Source organism: Dipodomys merriami, unplaced genomic scaffold (assembly GCF_024711535.1).
Source record: "Dipodomys merriami isolate MVZ:Mamm:240054 unplaced genomic scaffold, mDipMer1.0.p SCAF_1, whole genome shotgun sequence".
Classification (NCBI taxonomy): Eukaryota; Metazoa; Chordata; class Mammalia; order Rodentia; family Heteromyidae; genus Dipodomys; species Dipodomys merriami.
This window is the reverse complement of record NW_027202270.1, coordinates 24,616,563-24,641,541: the sequence shown is the minus strand read 5'-3', so window position 1 is coordinate 24,641,541 and position 24,979 is coordinate 24,616,563. Positions and strand designations below refer to the sequence as shown.

Below are 24,979 nucleotides of genomic sequence, written 5' to 3'. Positions count from 1 at the left end.
ATAGCCACTTAGCAATGATTACCTTTCATCCTCACGCCTGATGATAAGTCAGAGCCAATTAACTCTAGGTCAGTAAATGCATCTTCATTTACGGAATTAGGCCCAGTGGTAAAGTAAAAGAACTTAAAGTCCCATAGCCATGCTAGTTTTACTGTTAGAGCACTCTTACTTAAACCACTTCTCTCCAAAGAATGCTTTGTCTCCATACTTTCAGATTCACATGAATTTGCTACACTTGCACTTTCTAACCTAACATTCATTTGATTGATCATGGGCTGGACAGATTAGGTCAGAGATCTGCAGGTGGAAATGCTACCTCTGGGAGAGCAACAGGTGAGGGTCTTTCTTTCTTGTTAAAATAAAAATCACATCAGCTTCTATTTCTTTTTTTGCTGCTTACATTGATGAGATGGAGACATCTTTTAAATACCATCCATCCTCCCATCTCTACTTTGCTTCATTTTCTTCATAGTACTCACCCTCTTCTGTATTTGTGCTCCAATCTAGGACAAGCCTCTACAACAGAAGGAGCTTATGTTTACTGCCATTACATCCTAGGGCTAAAAATGTGCTTGCTTTATCATGAAGCAATTGTCAAACCACTACCTTGCTAAAGGACTGAGTAACTAATTCCCAAATATACTTTTGTTGTTTGGGAAAACATAGTTACAGTAAAATAATGACTAAGATATGTCTTCGTTCATGTTTATAATCTAGGTATTTAGTACTTCAATAATACTTTAGGTTAAATAGGCCAAATTAGACATTTGACCACCATATATAGCAACATTTTGCTTGCACTTTTAAATACAAGGCTGAAAAAGAGTTGCAAATTTAAAACTTCCCACATGCGAATAATAGGGAAATTTTAAGCTCTTTCAATTTCTTGATCATAGTTTTCAGTGCAGTACAACTTTTGGGGGAAATGAGAGGCTCGGTCTTTGAGTAGTGTAGTTGTGGGAAAATGGAATCTATGAAATCACCTAGCATTTAATATCTAAAACAGCAGACCTATATCCTACATCAATGCTTTCAGACTTAAAACTACTGCAGCTACATTTGTTCCAAACAGAGGACTTACCATTGCAAGATATATACATCTATCTATCTATCTATCCATCTATCTATCCATCTATCTATCTATCTATCTATCTATCTATCTATCTATCTATCTATCTATCTATCTATCTATCTATCTGTCCGTCCGTCCGTCCGTCCGTCCGTCCGTCCGTCCGTCCGTCCGTCCGTCCGTCTGTCTGTCTGTCTGTCTGTTTTTCTGTCTCTGTCTTTACACACACAAATCCATAGTAATCTGTATCACACATATACACACATGATATTTATGATGTATTACAAATGCAATAGTAATATTACAATGGATGAAAATATTCTTTGTACAATGTTCTTATACCTCTTGGAAGATTGTACTCTGTTTTTTGTTTTGTTTTTTTTTGGTCCGTCATGGGGCTTGAACTGTGGGCCTGGGCACTGTCCCTGCACTCTTCAGCTCAAGGCGAGCGCTCTACCGCTTAAGCCACAGAGCTACTTCCAGTTTTCGAGTGGGGAGATAAGAGTTTTATGGACTTTCCTGCCCAGTCTGGATTTGAACTGTGATCCTCAGATCTCAGCCGTCTGAGTAGCTAGGATTACGGGTATGAGCCACTGGCGCCCTGCACTGTACTCTGTTTTGATAGTAAGCTGTAGGAGTTGCAGAATGCTCCAGTTTGGTTTGTTAGTGTCTTACTAGAGTTTTCAGGAAATTAGAGCTTTGGAAAACAGAGTTGCTTTGTTGTTTAAAGATTGTTCATATCTGTATATTCCTTTGAAATTCATGTTTCAGTCTGATGACAAAATGATATTTTGACAAAATGTGTGCTTTCTAAATTGGAGAAAATTCTAGGTATTGGCTTTAATCTTAAAGAGTGTCTTGAAGTTAGACACAGAAACATATTCCCTGTGTGTGTATCATGTGTGTCCACGTTTTTTTGTAGCTTAGTAGTAAATTCAAGTATTAATGAATATATGGCTCACCAAAGATTTCCAACAAGTAGTTATAACTAATAATGGCTTTACTTCTCTATGAAACCATTTCAAAAGCAATCTCAGATTTTAAAGCTTAATAATTTGAATAAGTGAGTAAGTTTACCTACTGAAGAAAAACAGCTTGGTTTTTTGCCTCTACAAAATCATCTTATTAGCTGGGTGCCAGTGGGTAATGCCTGTAATTCTAGCTTCTTAGGAACCTGAGATCTGAGGATTGTGCTGAGAAACCAGCCTTCACAGGCAAATCCAAAACTCTTATCTCTAAGTAATCAGCAAAAAGCTAGCAGCAAAAGTATGCCTCAAGTGGTAAAGCACCAGCTTAGAGCAAAAAAGCCAAGCAAGACCATGGGATGTAAGTTCAATCATAGTACTGACACACACAAACACACAACACACACACACACACACACACACACACACCATGCAAAATCAGCTATTGATCCTTCAGACTTAATTACTAATTTTTTTCACTTCACAAATGCATACTCAAAGTCATTCAGACACATTCTAACCCAAACAATTTGTATTTCTCATTGCTGGTTTCATCATCGGATCTCAATGGGTTAACTTCTTCAGCTACTTACATGCCTTCTCTAGTAATGATAAAATGGATTCTAAAAAGAAAAGACCTTCAATGAGAATACCTTATGTTTTATTGCCACAGATCTTTGAGCTGATGTCAACACAAAATTTCTTGAAAAAAATGGGCTGACATTTTCCAAAATTTTTGTCCTACTGAAGATTCTTAAAGAAAGGATTATAGGATATGTGTTTTTCTGTTTTTTTTTTAGTCCACAATTTTTTTTATAATTTCTCTAAACAAGTTTGCCCTTGTTATTTAGGTTTGAATTTGAATGTACCCTAACTCCTTGATGAAGCACACAGATTATCAATATTCTAAGCTTCAAAATAAAAGATGATGATATACATACACGTGCATTGGCAAATGTGTGTACATATGCACACATGCACACACACACATACACACACACTGGTCACATACCCATCCATGTATGTGTCCATTTTTCATCTTATCATCAACTGTGGTTATTGTATTATCAGTTAGATATCTGTATCTTTCCTTGAGTGCTAGATGTTTAGTCTTTAGAAGCTTAATGCTCTCCTGGAATAATAATACCTACTTAATCTTCTGAGGAATAAATTTAAAAAGCATGTGACATGCTTTGTGTAATGCCTGAGGTATATGAAGCACTTATTTCTCATTTGTTGTATTAGAACTAGTATGCTCATTTTTATGTAAGAATTTTAGTATATAAGCATGTGGAAGAACTGTTTAAATGATACTGTTTAAATGATACTGCATTACCTAGTCTATTTTTTCTCTCATATATTTTATTTTTAGTGTTATCACAATAGGTTGGTGAATTAGATCTAGCTTCCCAGGATGTAAATGGTCTTATCCAGCTTTCATTTCCATTTTCAGACTTCGTTATGGCAGCTACAACAAACATACCAGAGTACAGAACATTCCATTAAGAGCAATACCTAGTGGCTAGCTTCCTACGTACAATGTTACTTTATAAAAAATACAGTAATTAGTTGGAGTGGCCATGACTCAGCTTCTTTTTCCAGGTAGTGACTCATTCTACATTTATAGATCTCTGTCTTTGTGCCATACCGCACTAAGTGCTTCAGATACAAAAGTGGGTTTGCTGGGTCACTGGCCCAGGGCAGCCCACTGTCTGGGCAGACAGGATATGGCATTAATTAAGAACAATCTGGGCTTGCACACACTGCCAGTACTTTATGAATGCTCTACCTGCTTGTCAAAGCAAAATGTGACTCAATGTCTACTAATGTGGGCTGGCTAGATTGACAGCCTAATTCTCTGATACGCAACACACACTTTGATTCTGTATTGATATAATCTGGCATCATTAAATTATTTTTGTCTTATTTTAATATTAACTAAGATTTCACCCTTGCACATTTCACATAAAATCATGAATAGGTCAGAAGCTCAATGTGTCTAATGAAGACCATTTAGCTTGTGTTGCTTGGCAACTAGATGATCTTCCAGCCTTCCCTGTGTCTAAGACTGTCACTCCCTATCTGAGAGTAAAGTTATCTCAAATCCTGGGAGTTCTTTTGGCTTCTTTTCTCTGTTCCATTCTTTTCTCTATTCTATCACTGACAATATCCTGTATCTGTGTGCATTGTTCTAGAGTGAATTGTACCCCTGCCCTTTTATATGTTGAAGTCCTAACACCCACTGTGACTATATTTAAACCTATTTGGAATATTATAAATCAGGATTTTAGAGCCCAGGCCCAAATTCTAGGAGTTCTACATGTCAGGTCTGGTCACTCACCCCTACATGTCACATAAAGAGACATAGTAACAGGCAGAGAAAGGATTTAATTACACGGTTCAGACATTCCACAGGAAAATAGCACTTCAGCCCATTTTTATCTATCTTCATGTTACAGATGTGAGCTTTAGATTTTATAGACAGAAAACTGGGGGCAAAGGGAGAGAGACATGCTTATACTGGTCACAGTATAGCCTGCTTGATCATTAATTTAGTCCTTTGGGGAGGGTTTCTGGAGAAGTTGCTTTCACTATTATCACTGGACAAGATAAATCATCATTGTCTGGTAGGTGTTCTGTCTAGAAAAGGCTCTGTGGTTTCTCAGGGGTAATTTCAGTCTCCTTAAATATATTACTGATCAGTTCTGTCCTTCCTGGATTCCAAGATGATTGCAAGGTTGACTGCAGAAAAATGACATCAAGCACAAACATAGAAAATGGAGGCTGGGATGCCAAATGTTTCATCTAAATAGATTGACCATCCTCCTTTAATCTCACCCATGTCTGATCCAATTTACCCATATTGCTACACATTAAGGTCCTCAGTAGGCCATTCTTGAATTGAAAACATTCAGTGAGTGATTCACGGTAGCCAGCATAATCAGATATTTAATTATATAGCTTCTTCAGACTATCATTCCTTGCTCTTTATATAGACACAACTTAGCTTTTCATCCAATTTTTATTCTTGTTGTATGTATGCTTTAGTTAGGTAAAACTGAGTAGAGTGAACACATTCTAGTGATCGTGGGTTTTTTTTCTTTTTCTTTATTTGTATTGGTTGTGGGGTTTGAACTCTGGGGCTGTATGCTGTCCCTTAGCTCTTCAGCTCAAGGCAAGTGCTCTACCACTTGAGCCACAGTGTCACTTTGGTTTTCTGGTGGTTAATTGGAGATAAAAGTCTCATGGACTTTCCTACTGGGGCTGGCTTTGAACTGTGATCCTCAGATCTCATCAGCCTCCTGAGTAGCTAGGATTACAGGTATGAGCCACTGGCGCCGGTCTAGTGATTGTGTTTCTAAACATTACTTCGGCTGGGTTCTTTCTGTTCTTTTCTTCCCCTTCCCCCCCACCCCCGCTCCCTCCCTCCCTCTCTCCCTCCCTCCCTCCCTCTCTCCCTTCCTTCCTTCCTTCCTTCCCTCCCTTTTCATTTCTATTTAATTAATTAATTATTCTTTATATTGGGGGTTTTGGAAACAAGATCTTTCTATGTAGCCCAAGCTGGCCTCAAACTTTCAATTTTCCTGCACAAGCCACCTTTCCTCTGTGAATATTTATGAACATAACAGAATTTTACCTTTCTGTCCTCTGTGCTCTTCTCTGTCTTCGTTGGTATTTGTTTTAAGATGACAATAGACATATTCTGTTTTGCCTTATGGTTTTTTTGACTCATGTTTTTTTTCCCACAATCAATCACCTGCAGCCCGATGGATTCTAACTCTTTGTGTTGACTGTATTGGATCCTCAGAATGATAAGCAACTTTTAAAAAGCTACTATGTATCTTTAAAATATAAGGTTTATAAACAAGTTAAATTTTGATTGATGTTTCTAAGGAGAGAATTAATTTTTTATAATATCTTACAGCTGCAATTTTCCAACATTTGTTTCTATAAATTGCAATTCAGACAAGAACTTTCTTAATATTCCAGTGATAACAGTTCTGGTAACTAGAATCTTAAGTGTCACTTTAACAAGGGGGATGTATGGAAGAGTAGATATAGTGGTTTTCAATTTGTATTTGACCTTGATTATCTAATAGCTAAAACAGTTCTTTTGCTTTAGGTAAAGGAAAAGAGACAGAATGGAGAAATGGTACTTTTAATGTGCTGATAAGCTATTGGTCAGCGGTGATGAATCTTATTAAAAAGAATTTTATTTGCATTATGTTTGGGACATTGTTTAGTAAAATACTATGTGAAAAGTCTTGACTTAGGTTTGCAATGGCAGATGCTCACAGGGAGGACTGAGCCACAGGGCAGCATAAATCTTATCTATTTGTTGCCTATTTGGCTCAATAACATGGTTGGAATTTTTTTAATTGCAAGCTGTTATTTAGAAAGCAGCTGGGTTTTTTTTTATTAAAAGAAAAAAAAACAATAGACAAAAAGCCGTAAGAAAGTGTTGAGTTCACCAGGTCAGAAATAACAAAATCTTTTCCACTACTTTTATATAAGAAATATATTTATTTAGGATATGTAACATATATGTATAACATATTATATATGTGACCTCCTTACCCTCACATAGTTACATTTATTTACCTGATTATTCATTATTATGGTAGCACGTGAAATCTACTGTCTTAGCAAATTTCTATCATACCTTATTGAATTATTTACTTACTAATCACATAGTGCTATACAATAGACCTTTATGTAATTGGGATATAGTGTTGCCAATGTCTCCTCATTCCCCTAACCTCCTCACACCCGGAACCTGCTGTTCTACTCTGTATTTCTGTTGTTAGTGCAAACTCACACCACTGAACTTCATGATATGTTACCAAAAATATGCGGCTAGACTTCTTTCATCTTGCATAAGAATTCAAGGAAGACATGAAACATAATGAAAATGATAGAAAAACTTTATTTAAAATAAGGTTGTAGAAGATTCCAGCCAAGGCTCTGGATCCCTGAGCTTTTTTTTTTTTTTGGCTGGGGTTTTGACAAGGTTGGGTGTAGGCAGTCCTTTGTTTGGCTGGAACTCTGACAGGCAGGTTTAGTGACAGGTGGAGCATAAGTACGAGATGTATATCTGCACATGTACAAGTTTAACGTGACTGTTCTTACACAGACTCTTGAATAGTCTTGAGTATAGATTGTATAGTGTGTGGTTGTGCCAAGAGGTCACTGTAGGGTCATTGTTCTGCCCGGCATACGTGTGCATGTGTGCTGGGGATTGATGGGTTCTGCTTGCTGGGTGAAATTTCTAGTTACCAGGACTTGGTACCAGCTTGTAAGGTTCCTGGACTTGTTCTAGCATCTGTATTAACTCCCTTTAGATAGGACTTATGTGATGTGCTACTTAATAACTTTAGACCTTTCTTTGAAGGTCAGAAAAGAGAGGTCTTATGGGCAGTGCTGGTCTTATCTGAGACCTTGGCAGCCATGTTCATTGCTTGGCAACAGGACCTTAAGCTTCTTGCACTTCACTATGAGTTTTCAGCTTTTGGTTTCTGTTTTTCAGTGACACCAGGCAGTACTTATTTTTTCTGTCTGCCTTATTTTACTTTGAATAATGTCTCAGGCTTCTCCACATTGCCACAAATGGCAAACTCCTTTTTAAAGATGGATAATATTCCATTTTGTTATGTGCATCTCATTAGTTGTCTACCCACTTATCTGTTGTAGACAGACACCCTGCCTATTGTGTAAAATGCAGAACTGGACAGAGGAGGTACTGATTTCATATTTGAGGTACTGATTTCACTTTCTTTGTATATATACTCAGAGGCCTGATTTGGGGGTCATAAGATTGATCTCACTTAACTTTTTGAGTTAGCACCTGACATTTTCCTTATTAGCCATACCAGTTTACATTCCCATCAACCATTTTCATTACATGCCTGCCAACATGTGTTGTCCTTTAACCTTTTAACAACTGTCATCTTAACAGGTCTGAGGTGATATCTCATTCTGGTTTTGGTTTACATGTCCCTGATTAGTTAAGCAAGCAACTCTGCACATAATTGTTGGCCATGTTTATGTTTTCTTTGGAAAAATTTAAATTTAGGTTCTCAGTTCATTTTGAAGCAGTTTTAAAAAATGTATTTATTACTCTGTTGTGTGTGTGTTCCTTATCCATTTTGGATATTAACTACTTACCAGGTACCTGGTTTGCAAATGTGTTCTCCCATTTTGTAGATCTTTTTTACATTTTGTTGGTTGTATCTTTGGCTGGGTAGTTTGATGTCACTGTATTTGTGTATGTTTGCTTTTGAGTTCTTGGTATCATTTCTAAAAGATCACTGCCAAGGCCACATCAGTTTGTCCTGTGTTTGTTTTGCTTTTTTCCCTAGTTCTGTGGTTTCATCTTACATTTAAATCTTTAATCCATTTCAGTTGATTATTGTTAACAGTAGAAGATAAAGGTCCGGTTTCAGTATTTTGCGTGTATATATTGTTTTCCCAAAAGCAGTTGTTGAAGAGTTTTTCCTTTCAGTGTAAATCATGTGGGACAAAGGTAGAAATTTTTCACTTTTTCCATCCAAATAGAAATTCCTGTTTCATTGAATTTAATAAATACCAAAGAAATACAGCCCTAAGCACCAAAAATATTTATTTATACTTGGTGTGCTGACACCTTGCTAAGGTTATAAGTTCAAATGGAATGTTCGTATAGCTAAAACATCATTAGTATTTTAAATAAAATTTGTATTTGACTCATGCTTATTTATCAAGGAAATAAGCAAGATTGATTTATAAGATGGAACTGATGGTGATGGTGGTGGTGGTGGTGGTGGTGTTAAGGGGAGGTGTCAGAATTCAAGGTGTAGTGCCAGGGAACACTTGAAGAAAGTAAACTGTGTAACATTACACTTCTGTTATGAAAGTATATATTCGGTAGTGAATGTCAAAAAAGATTAAAAATCTAATCGGGAAGAATATGAGAAATGCTGAAATATTTATCCAGTATGCCAAAAAGCTCATTTCTTATCGAGAGGTCATTGTGCTGTTGTGTGACGTTGCGGCTTGGGATTGCTCAAAAACAGTTTTCTCTGAAGTCTTTTTCCTGGCTCTGGAAAATTGGTGAACTAACTTCTCCTGTAAACCGTTTCAGTTAATGTATTGATTTTGTTTGTTTTGTTTCTACATGTGTTGAAAAAATTTTCCTCATTCCCCTGTGAATTTACGTTAGTACCATGGAGAACCATGTCATGTCTGAGGAAATATTTGCTTTATTCAAATATAGAATAATATTTATGTCAACATAGAATAACATCACATGTTTGGAATGGAGGTAATTGTAAAACTGTATTACTCCTCAAGGCCCTCCATAAATGTCCCATATTCTTCTTGGCTTTTGTTTTTTTAATCTCAACAGATATATCAACCTATTTCATTCTTATTTGAGAAAGCTCACTTTTCTCAAGCACCTGCCCTTAAAGATTAAATATCAGGAATTTCATATATAATTGTTGTTGACTATCTTTTTATTGTATTTTATTTATTTATTTATTTATCTATTTATTGACAGTTGGGGAGCCCCTGAACTCTGGGGTTGGGCACTGTCCTTCAGCTCTCTATCAGCACTCTATCACTTGAGTCACAGCGCCACTTTTGGATTTTTCTGCTTATGTGGTGCTGAGGAATCAAAACCAGGTCCTCATGTGCAAGGCAAGCACTCTACCACTGAGACACCTTCCTAGCCCCTGGATTTTATTTTTAAATTAAAAGAAATATGTACTGGTCCTGGGGCTTGAATTAAGGGCCTGAGCACTATCCTTGGGCTTTATTTTGCTCAAGGATAGAGCTCTATCACTTCAGCCACATTGCTAATTCCAGTGTTTTTTTTCTTTTCTTTTCTTGGAGGAAACAGTCTCATGCATTTTCTTGCCCAGGCTGGCTTCAAACCAAGATCCTCAGATCTCAGCCTCCTAAGTAGCTAGTATTATAGACATGAGCCATCTCTATTTCACTTTATTTTTTTATCAACTAGTTCAATGTTAGGTTAACTTAACTTGAGAGCTTAATCAAAGAGTCTAATAATGAAATATTTCTCACCCATATTGCTACAAACTAACTTCATTGAAGATTTTGCTATTCGTGAGCCCTGAAGTAAGTCAAGAAATTCTGTCATTCTGAGGTTGTTTTCTTTGCTCTCTGTCCAAAGGACACACTGACTTTGGGTACAGACTTTTTTTTTTTTTTGCTTTTGTCCTTGACTTACCTTCTTTATTACTTTCTCTGTCAGTGTGCCGTTCCATATTTTAATGGCAAGGCTCAGACCTAAGAAACCAAAGGGAGGATTGATCAATTGCCAGAGGAATTATCTTAATTGTTTGCTGCCTTTAGACTGATGAATGAGCCTGGAAAGCAAATCTATAGACTCTATGGGCATTGAATCAGAGTAAGGATCTGTCTTAGTCTTAGTCTACCATAGACAGAGGGTTACTTATTAAAAAAATAGGAATTTACTTCTGTTCAAGGTCTGCTACTTCCATTTTGCTATCCTCATATGACAGAAAGGATAAAGGAGACTTTGTATGTCCTAAATTTTAGTTAAAACTAGTCCCTATTTCTAGGCTATATTAATTACCACCCAAAGTCTTATGTTCAGTACCATAACATTGGGAATTAGGATTTAGCACATGAATTAGGCAGGGTACTAGGTATGCGAACATTCAGTTTATGGCAGGTTCCAAATTAATTCATGTTAACACCTCTCAAGTGAAATGGTGGTATAATGTGTTAAATACTTTTTGATTGGGTGCTTTAAAATATAAACATGCAAATGCTTTAAATGTGTAAAAACAGTTGAAAGTTAAAATAGGATCTAATTTTGGCAATTATATATTTTGAAATAAAATCTAGAGAATGATTTCCAGACTACTGTGCTGTTATGTTGAAAATGGATGTCATTTAGCCAATATATTTTATGGAGAAATTCATGAGGAGAAATTCATATCTGACCTTACTTTCCCCTTAGTAAAAAGAAAGGCTGAATTGTCCAACTGGTTTAATTTACCTACAGTTTTTCTCTTTTTCTTTCAGATATTACTGATCTAATCCAACATATTTTGTGACTACTGGCTGGAATTAAGGTCAGTTCTGTATCTTTATTGATCATGAATGAACGGTGAAAAATTGAAGGTGTTTTGGGTTGTTGATTTGCTAGGGCTAGGTCAGAATATTCTGGAAAAGTCTAGTAAAAAGCTGACATTGAATAGAAATTGGATATACTTCAAAGTTTACTGAGTAGCACATAGGATTCCCTGAACAGTGTGTATTTAAATAGTTGTTATACTGTAGTTTTTTTTTTTCATTTACTGAATGTTTGACTTCTTTCCTTTTACTAGCTGAGTTTTGATTAAACAAAACTATTCAATTTAAATCCATTAGCAAGACCATTGAAAGAATGACTTGTTTGGAAGCCTAATACTTTGAAGAATGGTTTACTTTGTGAGTTTGTAGGAAAACACTTCTGATTCCACAATTTGTTGCCCAGGGAGAATGTGTTTCCTAAGGAAGGTATAGTTGAAACACACTATTTACCGCAAATTTCAGTGAATTAGCAGACTGTTCTTTTGTTCTGTTTTCTCATTAGTTAGCTTTTACAGGGACTCAAAGCTAGCTTAACTGTGTTTTGGATAAATAACAGACCCTTAGAGAGCCTCACATCAATGAGCCTGGGATTTCATTTACCCCTTCTATTTTCTTTCAAGAACATGCATTCAGACTCAAAAATAAAAATTAAAAAATAGGTCCTGCAATAAATGAAGCTTTTGTTGCTCATAAGCGAGCAAACTGCCAGGTGTTGCCAAACTTTTTGTATAGGCTTTCCATTCATGATGAATACAGAGGAAAACATTGGTTTTGTTTTGTTTTTTTTCCTTCATGCTTACATTACCCAGGAATTTTTCCTTCAAAATTCATACTGAGCTCTTCAAACTGCATCGTTTATCATACAGTGGCCACATAGTAAATAGATACTAATCTGATCACAATTCTCATCCGGTCTTCTTACCAACATCATACCACACACACACCACACACACACACACACACACACACACACACACACACACACACGTGTACATATACACCTGCACACCACACACACTTAGATGAAATGCTAATATTATTTCTATTTTCAAGTAGTTACTATGCTTTCCTATCTTTTGATCTGTATGGAGTTAAGACAAAACAGGCTGGAATTGTGCCTATTTCTAATTGACCAATTAATAAAGAAAAAAAGTAAAGTTTTTATACAAGTCTAATTATAAACTATATTTTTATGCGACATAGTTGAGTTCAATTTATTGGAAACATCTAAGCCTGGTTTTCTTTTTATTCACTCCTTAGTATATTCTATATAACCTCGTGTGTATTTACTGTGCAGTTTCTTTTAAGACCTTTTAGACTTTTTCTGCTCATTTTCCTCTACCATCCCCAGTTCCATCTACCTGTCAGACAAAAATGAGAGGTAGAATGAGATAGATAATTATGGATAGATAATTAATAGATAATTAACCTTAAGTTCTCAACTGGAGCCAACTCTTTTTGTTAGGGTTAGGAAAAAAAAGTTTCCTATATAAAGAAAGCTTTGCTTTTAACAATAAAGGAGCAAAATAGCTATTTTTTTTGGATAAAAACAAACTATAGTAAGTAATATATAAAATAGACAATTAGAAGTGACATTCAGTATTTCACTGATTCTAAATTGTACATTTTTACACTGAACTATGTAAAATTATATGATTCCACAGATAGGAATATTTTTCTTTTCCTTCTTCATGGTTAATAATGAATTATATTTTATATTCCATGAAACAGAATATTCATGAACACAGACTAAAATTTTCTAAAGTTGTTATAAGAAAGGAATTAGAGTAAAGTACAGAAACTAGGAAAGTTCACTTGGCCTAAATTTTTTAGACTTACATATACATAAATATATATATATATATGATTTATTTTTAACCTGCATGTTGCTGTATTATTCTCTAGCCATGTTTGTTTTTTATAAAGTGAAGCTATTTTGTAACTCCCAGTTAATTGAAAATATGAATTTTAAAATGACTACTATTTTACCATATAAATTTATAATTATTTTCACCACTTACCAATTGTTGGGATGTGACAATTTCTAGCTTTTACTATTATAAATAGTGATGCCCTGAATATCTTTCTACTAAAGCGTTAGATTCACTGCTGGCATTATACTTGGCATCATTTTGTAGAATTATATAGTTCTAGAAAATGAATTTATTTGAGATGGCAAACATTGTAAGTTGTTTTTGTAAGTGTACCCTAGAATATTTTACCAATTTGTATTTCACTGGTACCTTGTATAGTCTGAGTTCACTATTTCAATACCAATATTCAAATTAGGTTTTAATTGTTTTCTCAATTTGAAAAGCAAATAATGGTTTCTCTCTTATAATTTAATATAAAATAGGAAACTGATACTAAGAAAAGAATAGTCATGAGTCATTAAAAGTCATCAAAATAGCATGACTTTCTTTTTAAATAGAATTCCTAATTAATATTAATTTCATTGGCAACTGTCACTCTGGCATTGGAACATTTTTCTGTCATATGCTGTTGAAGCATTGAGTATCATAAACTAAATGTTTTTTGCCATTATAATGATAGATGGCAATGTTATTAATAATATTAATTGTGGTTTTCCTTTTTTATCAGTTAGTTATACATTATATATTATATATAGGTATACATTATATATTTCATTTTTGACATGGCTATAGATGCACACACTGTACCTTGATCAGACTCAACTCCTTTGTTACTGTCCTATATTCTTCCTCCCCATTTCCCAAACCAACTCCAAGTTTCATCATTTGATTTTCACCCATGTATGTAGCATTTTTGACCATATTTGCCTTCTTATACCCTCTCCATTTGCTTTCCCTGCTCATCCTAGAGGTGACCTTTTTATATTCCTGTCTTTCATTTTTTTCTAATGTATGTGAATTGTTCAAAAGGGTTTCATTGTGGTATTTCATACATGTATATACAGTATAAGAAATCTGAAGAGCCAAGTGCCAGTGGCTCATGCCTGTAATCCTAGTTACTCAAGAGGCTGAGATCTGAAGATCATGGTTTAAAGTTAGCCAGGGCAGGAAAATCTGTGAAACTCTTATCTCCAATAAACCACCAGAAAACCAGAAGTGGCGCTTTTTGCGCTGTAGCTCAAGTGGTAGAGCCCTAGCCTTGAGCTGAAGAGCTGAGGGACAGTGCTCAGGCCCAGAGTTCAAGCCCCATGACCGACCAAAAAAAAAAAAAAAGAAGTCTGAAGAGATTAAGTAGGAGTTGAAGGCAGAACTCCGAGAGTAGTTATATACCTAGCATATAAAGGCCTTGGATTTTCACTTCTTTTTTTGGCAGGGCTGGGGGGGAATCCGGTTGTGGGTCTGAACTCTGGGCCTGGGCACTCCCTCAGCTCTTCCTCTCAAAGCTAGCGCTCTACCACTTGAGCCACAGCGCCACTTCCAGCTTTTTTTTTTTTCCTGCTTATGTGGTGCTGAGGAATACAACCCAGGGCCTCATGCATGCAAGGCAAGCGCTCTACCACTGAGCCACCTTCCCAGCCCAAGGCCTTGGATTTTAAGTCCCAGTTTCACCACTTTTTTCTTTTTCTAGACAGTAGTAGGATTGGTTATAGAACAAATGAAATCATTATTATGGCTTTCTTGAGAAGGAGGCTACGAAACCTGACAAATGGAAAATGAGTGACTACTTTTTTCAGTGTCTATCTGACTTAACAGGTGAAATGTTGCTCAACAAGTAAAGTAAGGTGCAAATCTTGACTCAGTGTTTCCTACTATTAGGATCAACATTATTCTACAAATCTGAAACACATGAAATATCTTAAAGTTTGTTCACTAGTACTTGTGTCTTCTGAAATTTTGTCATTAGTGTTTAAAATATTTAGAGTAAGCTGAGCAATGATGGCTCACAGTTGTAATCCTAGCTTCTCAGGAGGCTGAGATCTGAGGATTGCAATTCAAAGCCAACTCCAAACAGGAAAGTCTGTGAGACTCTTATCTCCAATAAACTACTCAGAAGAAATCAGAAGTAGAGCTGTGGCTCAAGTGGGAGAGCACTAGCCTTGAGTGAAAGAAGCTCAAGAACAGCACCTAGGCCCTGAGTTCAAGTCCCAGGACTGGCATAAAATAAATAAATAAATAAAAATATTTAGAGTGATTTTTTTTCAATGACTAACCACTATAGTTCAGTATGACTTTACAAAATGAACAATTAAAAGGAAAAGATTATATAACTAGTTCCTATATTTCTTCTTCCTTGTGTAAAGACTCAGAACCTAACATATTAGACATAAGTAGTTCTTGTATTTTGTCCATATTTCTTCTTGCTTGTGTAAACAGTCAGAATTTAACATATATATTCTATGAAAAATTGTCTCCCATACCCCCATTCCTACCCAAAAAGGGACTATGTCACTCAGGCAGATACCTAATGATAAAGAATAATCTGGCCAGAAAGTAGTGCTATGGCTCAAGTGGTAGAGCACTCGCCTTGAGTTGAAGAGCACAGGGACAGCACCCAAGCCCAGAGTTCAAGCCCCACGACAGACAAAAAAAAAAAAAAAAAAAAAGAATAATCTGGCCAGAGCTGGTAGCTCACACCTGTAATCTTGGCTACTCAGGAGACTGAGATCTAAGGATTTCAGTTCAAAGCCAGCAGGCAGGAAAGTTGGAGACTCATCTCCAATTAACCATCAGAAAACTGGAAATGTCACTGTGGCTCAGAGTGGTACAACACTAGCCTTGTGCAAAAAGAACTCATGGATAGTGCCCAGGCCCCAAGTTCAAATCCTACAACCAACAACAACTAAAAAGAATAATCTGCTTCTCAGGAGGTTCTCTACAACCTTGCCTGCCATTGTCATTGCTCTGGTTGACATTCAAGCATTCCTTGGTAATAATGGTTGAAACAAGTGTATTTGAAATGACATGAGTTTCTGTTTTCTTGTTACTTAGAATTCCTAGAGAGATAATTTCCTATGAGTGAACCAATAATAATACTAAAACTGCTTATTAAAGTGCTGATCTTGATCCCCTGTTCCAGATTGGCCTCATCCTTTGTTTCCTTTCCTGCCTGGATGTAGGCCTCCCTCCTGTCAAGTGAGTGCTGCTGATTGGAGAGCTCTTACACCCTCTCTGCTTGCAGATTGTGGGCTGCTGGCAGTGCTCTCTGGTTTTACTATCTGTAAAAATTGGAACTGCATTAACTAATGCTTCAATGTAGATTCAATGAAACAATGTATCCTTGTGAGCTTGAAAAGTTTAATCTTTCAATCAATTAAAAAAATGTTGAACTTCTTGCACATTTTCGTGTGAGTAGCAAACTTGGTGCTTCTCCTAATACAAGAAATAAATAAATGATCATCTTTAAATTATTGCTATAAAAACTTCCATTGACCCGAATGATCACAAACAAGACTATACTAAAGCTACCAGCACAATTATGTTTATTGCAGCATTATTTACCATAGCTAAGATATGGAACCAACCCAGATGCCCCTCAGTAGATGAATGGATCAAGAAAATGTGGTGTATATATACACAATAGAATTCTATGCCTCTATCAGAAAGAATGACATTGCCCCATTTGTTAGGAAATGGAAAGACTTGGAAAAATTCTATTAAGTGAAGTAAGCCAGGCCCAAAGAAACATAGGTCCTATGATTTCCCTTATTTGAAATAACTAGTATATATCTGAGATAAATATTCTTTTTGTTTCCTTTTATTTTTTTATTTTGAAAATACCGTACAGAGGAGTTAAAATTACATATTCTTGTATCTGTGAAAGCAAGAAGGTTTAATACTTTTTGGAGGGACTCTCACTCGATTGAATATTTGTACTTGTAGGATTGAGAATTACAGTAATAGGAATAATGGTACATTCATCTTGGTACAAAATTGCCTTATGATGGTTTGCCTATTTTATGCTAATGTAGAAGCATAGTGGGTTGAGTCATTAGTTAAAAACAAAGCAAAACATGGAGATGACAGTAGGAGGAAGAAAAATGGTGGGAAATTATATGAGGGTTAGAGATTGATTTGTGGGAAAGTCTACTGTGTTATGGATTCAGATTTAAAATGATGGTAGATAGCCTATTCTTGGAGTTTTCTTAGTGGGATTGCTGGATCATAAGGGCAGAAACGGTCAGATAAGTTGATGTTAGGCGAAATGAACCTGAAGATAAGAAATCAAATGGTTTTTCTTTCTTGCTAATGTTTCTAACATATTTATAAGATGATTTCTTTGCTGCTTTGTATGTCCCTCCCCCACGGTATAACCCCTGTTTTCACTGTATTTGATATTGGTATAATTTGAGTAGGGAAAGGGAAAAAATTGTTTAACTAGGGATACAGGTGGACCCATTGCAACAATGAGATGTATAAGACATTATATTGTAAAACAAACTTTACAACTTTGGCGTGGGGTGGTAGGGAAGGTGGATGGGAAGGCATGGGAAACAAAGGAGGAGGCAACAATGCTTGATAAGAAATGTACTCATTACCTTGCTCATGTAATGGTAACCCCACTGTATGGTATTTTCACAATAAAAAAAATTTAAAAAAGAAAAAACTTCCAAATATGAAAATAGAATAATACCATTTTGAAGTTGATCTGATAACTATTTCTCTGGACTATTTCTGAGTGATGTTATGTCTTGTAGAAAAGATGTTTTTAACAAACTAGAACCATACTACCCAAGTAATCAGACTTCTTTAATATATAGCACTGGTGATTCAGGCTTGGAATCTTAGCCTTAGAATCTCAGAAGGCTGAGGTCTGAAGACTGCAGTTTGAAGCCAAACTAAACATCTAAATCCAAAAGACTCTTATCTCCAATTAAGCAGCAAAAAGCCAGAAGTAGAAGTGTGGCTCAGGTGGGAGAGTGCCAGCCTTGTGTGAAAATGGTAAAGGAGAAAACCTAGAACTAGTTCAAGCCCTGGTACTGGCACTTGACACCCAAATATATAAGTATGAAAATGTAAATATATTTATTAAAATGTATGCACATATATATAAATCTATTCACACACATACACAGACATATTTGGTGCTATTACTGAGCCTAGCCTCTTGAGCCTCATTCAATGTTACCCAGCTTGTGAGCTTCTTAGTCATCCTTCTAGCACTAACCTGAGAAGAGGCTTCATTTTCTTCCTACTTGCTTCTTGCTCCTCACAACAACTGCGATAGCATTTGTTCCTGCTCTGCTCTCTTGTTATGATTATGATCTCCTCTAATATAATGTAGGATCTGTATGAAGAGCCAAAGTATTTACTCTTCTTCTTCCTGTTCTAATAGGGTCTTGTATAAGCGGACTTTAGAAATGCCTATGTAATAAGCTACAAAGATCCTAAAAATGAACAATTATACTAAATATCTGTAGGTTAAAGAGGGGACCCATATATATGTTTATAGGTATGTGTATTTGTTAGATTAATTAATGTATTCTTCCTCTTGGCGATGAAAAATTGAGCAAAAATAAAGGGAAAACTTCACATAATAATCATCCAAAAGACATTTGAAACAGCATTCATAGATTTAATTGAGGGATTTTAGAAAAATAAGATATGAGAAAGATGATTGCTTTGGTAATCTCCTTTATTCTACATAACATAATACTAATTTTATGGAAAAACCATATTCAGGATTCTAATTATTGGCACAAGCAACTCTAAGACTTATAAATTGGATAAGTTATTTATTTATTACTATTCAAAGAAAGAGCAAAGCCTCAAGAATCCAATTTCAAAGAGGAAACACTAGTTCATCCTAGGAGAATTTGCTTTCCTTGTACAGCTTTTTGAAATCTGAACCATTATTAATATGTAGTTTTCTAATTTTTTCTTTTTGGTAAGACAGGGTCTACTTATATAGTTCAGATTGGCATCAAATTCACTATCTATATAACCCAGGCTAGCCTTGAACTCATAAACTTTCTGCTTCAGTTTCCAGAGTGTTGAGATGACAAGTACTTGCCAATATGTCCAATTTATTTTTCAGTAATCCTTTCTTGTTAAAAAAAATCCAGAGTTAGCTACTGATTTAGAGTGGGGATGGGGAGGGAGTTGGGTGACAGGCAAATTTGCTATCACTTCTCAGCCCTTAAATAACCTAATGAAGAGCCTCAGAATATGTTTCTAGAATCACTCTTATATTTTGGCAGTCTGACATACTGAAAAAGAAGGCTCGTTGATGCCACAGAAGACATGTATAGAAACATTACCCCCTGAGAAATACCTTCAAGAACAGTGTTGGAGCTAAGGATTTATCTGTGTGAGGAAAATTATAGTTTAGCTGATTCTTTATTCCTTAAGTATTTGTAATCTCAAATAGCTATAAAAATCAAGCCCTTGGATGTGTTTTCACACAGACTCTTTACTTATGAAACCAACCTACTGATTTAATTTTTAACTAGTTAATCTTTATTCTTTTCCTTCATTTATCTCAGAAGAGGAATGCCATTCTCAGGAACACCACAGCTGATTTTGTGTGTGTGTGTGTGTGTGTGTGTGTGTGTGTGTGTGTGTGTGTGTGTGTGTGTGTGTGTGTGTGTGTGTGTGTGTGTGTGTGTGTGTGTGTGTGTGTGTGTGTGTGTGTGTGTGTGTGTCCTGGGGTTTAAACTCAGGCCCTGGGTGCAGTCCCTGGGATTTTTTGCTCAAGGCTCAAGCTCTACAACTTAAATCACATCTCCACTCTGGCTTTTGGTGGTTATTTGGAGCATCACAGTTTGAGATCAGTCTGGGCAAAAAATTCTTGAGATATATCAACTATAATAAAGGATAGTGACATACAGTTTTCATTGCAGTCATGCAATAGGAAGATTTTGGTCCAGGCTGGTGTGGAAAAGGAGGCAAATAAAATATTAAATAAAAAAATAGAACAGATAAAACAAAAAAGAACAATTTACAAAAGAATTGCCAAAAATAAAATAAATAATAATTTACAAAAGAAATTTATAGAAAATAAGTTGAAAGAAAGATTTTCCTCACTGGATTTATTTCTTATAAATGTATCTATGAGTCATTCAGAGATGGCTTAAAGTCAAATCTTCAGAATAACAAATAAGTGGAAGATCGTCATATCTTTTATTTGAAGGATGTTTAACCTGAAATTAGATGGAAATCCCTGTTCAGTCTTTCTTCCAAACTTGCTGTCATGTGTTGTGTCCTATGGATCTACTTCATCCAAGACTAAGTATAAGATGTGCTAGTGCACATTAAAAAAAAAAATTGTGGAGTCAGGTGCTCATGCCTGTAATTCTAACTACTCAGGAAACAGATCAGAGGATCACAGTTCAAAATCGGTTCAATCAAGAAAGTCTGTGATATTCCCATTTCTAGTTAACCACCAAAATAAAAACCAAAAACCAATCCAAACCAAACCAAACCAAACAAAACCAACTGAAAGTGGAGCTGTGGCTGAAGTAGTAAGAGCATCAGCCTTGGGCCAAAAAGCTAAGGCACAGTGCCCAGGCCCTGAGTTCAAGCCCCAGTGCTGCCACACACAAAACAGACAAATAAACACATTTGTGAAGGCATGTAAGGAATCTTAAGCCAGTCAGTCACTAATACTAATGCAAATACTAGCCCCAAAACAAAGAAGACACACAAGAAATCAAGTGTGTTTAAGGGGTGCTGTGGGCTGTATTCCTGAGACCATTAGTGAGAGTAAGATTATATGAACTCCCTCCTTTAATTGTGAATTTTTTCAAGGTTTGTCAGTGTTTAGAAATATGAGTGAATACGTATATGAGGAGTGTTTTAATTTGATAAACACCTTGATAGATGGAAAGCCTTTCCAGTTTTGTATTAATTTTCTTTAATCTCTTAGAGACTCTGAGATCTACTTATGTCATCTGAATATAATACTATTGGGGTGAGGCTTTGTACTTAGCATGTCCCTGGGGTTTTTACCTGTGTAACCTATTTGGAAATTAAGCTATAAGTCTTTTACAACATTAGCAGACTTTTACATATTAGCAATATGCTTGAGGCATATGCAATCAGGCAGGTTGGCTAGATGAAGTTAATGAGCAGAGAGAAAATGTACTTACACATTCAGTCAGGGTTATTGTTTAGATAATCCAGATGTGCCAATGGAATATAATTCATTACATTTTCTTCTACTCCATATAAATGTTTTGCAACATAAAAGAGTCATTTCATTCCATGTTAGTAATTACTAAAATTACCTTGGAACATTTTCTGCTACTGGAATGTCCATAAATCTATTTGAACTTTAGATCCCAAAGGAGGTAGAATTGTCTTGCTCTCTATCAGACATCTCCCCTCCTCCACCAGAGCTAAAACTTCTGCTATAGACCAAGTAAATATTTATTCAATATCTAATGGTTTTGTAATTGGCAATTTTTATAAACTTTTATATATTATCATTGAGACCTTGTAGGAAAAAGTTGTTTTAACTTGTGTTTACAAAATAAGAAATGTATTCACTTTTGTATAAATATGAAGGTGAGGTAAAAGTCAGTTCACTCCATTTAGCAGCAAGATGCAGAAAAACTTTTGAAGTAATATATGTTTTTTCACCACAGTGTACATGAACAAATATCAATAGATGACACAAAAAGCGTTTTGATTGTAATTTGATATGATTTTGATTTTAGAAAGTTTTCTCAGGTAACAGCTTCTCTTTAGATGAATTATAGCCATTTTCCCTTGCACAAAAGTGTGCTCAGACATCTTATTTCATGAGCTCATGTAGCACACACCATTTTTATTTTTAATATGTATTTTTTCATTTTGATGTAAATATCATAAGTGATATCCCACTCTTCCCTCATGTTTGCATCTTGAAAAAATGACTCCTGGGTCGTTAAAGAAACATTCCTCAATTAGAACAAACTTACTAGTGTTGAAACAAGATTTTTAGACCACAGACCCAATGTTCAAGAGTCCCATATCAGGTCTGGCCACTCGCTCCCATATGCCAAATACAGAGACAATGGTAAAGGGCAAAGAAAGGAGATGTATTACATGGTAGTAATGGGAAGACAACACATTAACACACCTTCAGATGCACAGACTTGGGTTTCAGGTTAAATAGGGAAAATTGGGAGCAAAGAGTGACAAAAAAAAGTATGCATTTCTTGGCACAGTGACTCATGCCTGTAATCCTAGCAACTCAGAAGAGCCCAGCTAAAGCATCTTTTTTGATTACCTTTTACAGTGTCAAGATTTTAATTGTACCAAGATTTTACGTGTATTTGAAAAAGACAGGGAAATTCCCAAACAAAAGATTCCAGCTAAAGCATCTTTTTGATCACTTTTTACAGGATCAAGATTTTTAACTGTGTCAAGATTTATATATATTTGAAAAGGACAGAGAAATTCTCCAAGAAAAGAACTTAAATCTCTATCTACATTGGGGGGAAAAACAGGTTTTTTGACCCCAGATCCAAACTCTAAGACTTTCACATATTAGGTCTGGCCCCTTGCTCCCTCTCCTATACCAATTGAAGAGACGTGGTGAAGGACAGAGAAAAAAGATTAATTACAAGGCAGACTCAGAGAGATAGTAATTGAGCCTTTGCTTTAAATAGATAAGGGACTGGAGAAAGGTATGCTTAGTTAGAACAGTCTCCAGTCATAGGTGTGGTAGATAGGTTGGCCATTATTCTGAAAACCGTTAGCCCTTGATCACTTGAGAGAAGCTGTAACAAGTCTCTCACTGTTGCCTGGCCAGTGGTCTGTAATTTTTGGCTGATCTTTATGGGGACACTTAGCTTTTTGCAACATGATGGTAAGAAGATCGCATTGTCTGTCTGAAGGGAAATTTGCCTTTTGTCTCCAGAGGTAACAAATCCTGTCTTTCTGGAGGTGATTACAAAGTGATTGCAGGAGAGAATGACTCAGATATCAAAGGGCACAGATGGAAATGGAGGACTGGGTACCTACCCTTTATCATACTTTTGGTCAATTTATGGGCCAACAAAAGCAGCTTTTTTCTTTCTTTTTCTTTTTCTTTTTTCTTTTTGTTGATTGTGGGGCTTGAACTCAGGGCCTGGGTGCTGTCCCTAACATTTTTTTCTCAAGGCTAACACTCTATCACTTTGAGCCACAGTTCTACTTCCAGTATCTGAGTGGTTAATTGGAGCTAAAAGTCTCCTGGGGACTTTCCTGCCTGGGCTGGTTTTGAACCACAATCCTCACATCTCAGCCTCCTGATTAGCTAGGATTATAGGTGTGAGCCACCAGCATCCAGCAAAAAAAGCAGCTTTTAAAATTGTGGTTTACAGCTTTGTTTTCAAGGGCCAAATAATTTTTTCTAATTAATTAGTGATTTTTTTTCTCTGAATAATTTTAATGTACTATAAAAACAAATAAAAACATGTTTTAAGTTGAAAACTAGTAGTAAAGTTGCTATTACTTCTAAATTGTTGGGTGTGGCTCAGATCATCTAAGGTTTTAAAAAGGAAGGAGACCTCCTTATGGAGAACAGAAAGGAAAAGTTAAAAAGAACTTAAACTGTTCTTTGAACAGTGTTTGTAAGTGGACATTTCCAGTTTAGCAGAAACTTTGCTCAACTAAGATCACAATGCTCATTCACATGCTAATGCTTGGCCATCTTCCCTTCCTTTTTTAAAAGAAAAAAAAGTAGGAATATGCTGAAGGTCATGTGACCCTAATTACTGCAATTATGAGCTTTCTCGGAGTAATCACTCAGGTTGCACCCAGAGTGAGCATCTGCTGATGGTGAATAGATCAGATTGCTAAAGACAGGCTTCCTTATAAGACAACTATGATTCATTTCCATATCCACAGCTAAAATCCATATGCTCTAATAATAGCATTCTTTCTTCCAGGCCTTTTACTTGGAGTTACCTCTTAAAATGTATTTGGAACTATTTAAAATACGTGTGTGTGTGTGTGTGTGTGTGTGTGTGTGTGTGTGTGTGTGTGTGTGTGTGTGTGTGTGTGTGTGTGTGTGTGTGTGTGTAGAAAACATTCAATAATGACTAATAATGAAGGCAGGAGCCTTTTTCACCTACACAATTGCAGTTGTTTGTACAAGGAGAAAAGACGATCACAAGATTCAATCATTCTAATGCATATTCTTTTTCTGGTTTATGTTCTTGATGTGGGAATGGACATCTAATTTCTGATTGCCAATGTATATGCTAAAGAGAAACAACTTTAGATCATTGCTGAAGATAATTCTCTAGCAAGGCAAATTATTTTCCCTCTCATATGAGATGACTGACTTGTCAAAGTGGTTTTGTTTCTTGTATTAATTTTTTTAACTTTGTTCCCTTTTGCTCAAAATTTTTAATATAATGGCCAACTAGTAGTTTTAAATTTCATTGTGTATTATTGGATTTACTTTTTAACATCTCTCAATGCATACAGTAACTTTAGAGTAAACCTCTGTGCTAAGTTGCATGTTGGGATGTGTTAATCAATACCTTTTAGTGATCTTGGTTTGTCTGTCCACATTGGTTAATGACAGTGAAGTCAACAAAATTTCAATGCATCTTCAATGCATCTTGGTAGGCCTACTTTCCTCCAGGCTGTGTAAAATGACTGAGGGAATTTCTTATTTCATTTAGCAGATGCTTTTTGGAACACTTCATGTGCTGTAGCAGGCATGCTTACTCAGCTCCAGGTAGAAACAACCTCCAAACTGCCTGCATGCACTTTTTAGGACAGTCACTTGAAGACATTAAAACATAATGCAATTTAATCATGGCTAAGTGTAATTATTTGTCTTTTACAATCCATTGGATTTACTTGTTGATTTATTTATTTATTTACTTATTTATTTATTCTAATTTTTACAAATGACGGAAACCATGTAGCCTGTGTTTCTTTGAATCTGGCTTATTTCTCTTAAGATATTTTTTTCCAAGTCTTTC

The 24,979-nt window shown here is 35.8% G+C and overlaps 1 protein-coding gene across 3 annotated transcripts in view; it reads left to right on the top strand.

The window, feature by feature from the left end:
- The window catches only part of Map2 (microtubule associated protein 2), a 266,088-nt gene that overhangs the window by 56,352 nt on the left and 184,757 nt on the right, over positions 1-24,979 (top strand). For all 3 annotated transcript variants that reach the window (XM_070018343.1, XM_070018353.1, XM_070018116.1), the window contains exon 2: positions 11,089-11,138. The gene's annotated coding sequence lies outside the window, so the exon portion shown is untranslated. The remainder of the gene's footprint in view (positions 1-11,088; positions 11,139-24,979) is intronic.